Below are 771 nucleotides of genomic sequence, written 5' to 3' on the forward strand. Positions count from 1 at the left end.
CCAACCCCCCTTTGGCTGCTCTTGTTCTCCCCCTTTTCCCAGCTGGAAGTTCCTCAGCTGGGGGGGCCGCTGGGCTGGGAAAGGGAATTAACCTTCTCTGCAAGGAGGAGCCAGGGAATTGCTGCTCTTGGGGGGGTTGTTTTTATTTCCCCCCGCCAGCAACGCACCTCTCCCCAGAGCTCAGCAGCAGCCTCAGCTCCTCGGGGTGGGAGGAACCTGCTCCTTGCTGCTGGGGCAAGAAATGGTTCCCCCACCCCTCCTGCCCTGATCTCCCTGCAAGTTGGGGTCAAGAGCCTGCAGATCAGCCCAGACGGGGACAGAGCAGCTCTGCTGTAGAGACAGGCTGAGAGAGTTGGGGTGGTTCAGCCTGGGGGAGCCTTCTCTGGGCAAGAAGTGACTTCTCTGGGCAGCTCCCAGTGCCTGAAGGGGCTCCAGGAAAGCTGGGCAGGGACTTGGGACAAGGGCAGGGAGGGATGGGATGACGGGTGATGGATTTAAACTGGAAGAGGGGAGATTGAGGTGAGATATTAGGAAGAAATTCTTCCCTGTGAGGGTGGTGAGAGCCTGGCCCAGATTGTCCAGGGAAGCTGTGGCTGCCCCATCCCTGGCAGTGTTGAAGGGCAGGTTGGATGGGGCTTGGAGCAACCTGGGCTGGTGGGAGGTGTCCCTGCCCATGCAGGGAGGTTAGAACTAGATGATCTTTAAGGTCCCTTCCAAGCCAAACCCTTCCATGACTCCATGATTCTACTCCCCTAGCTGCATCCAGCCCCA

Source organism: Chaetura pelagica, unplaced genomic scaffold, assembly GCF_000747805.2.
Source record: "Chaetura pelagica isolate M959 unplaced genomic scaffold, ChaPel_1.0 scaffold139, whole genome shotgun sequence".
NCBI lineage: Eukaryota > Metazoa > Chordata > Aves > Apodiformes > Apodidae > Chaetura > Chaetura pelagica.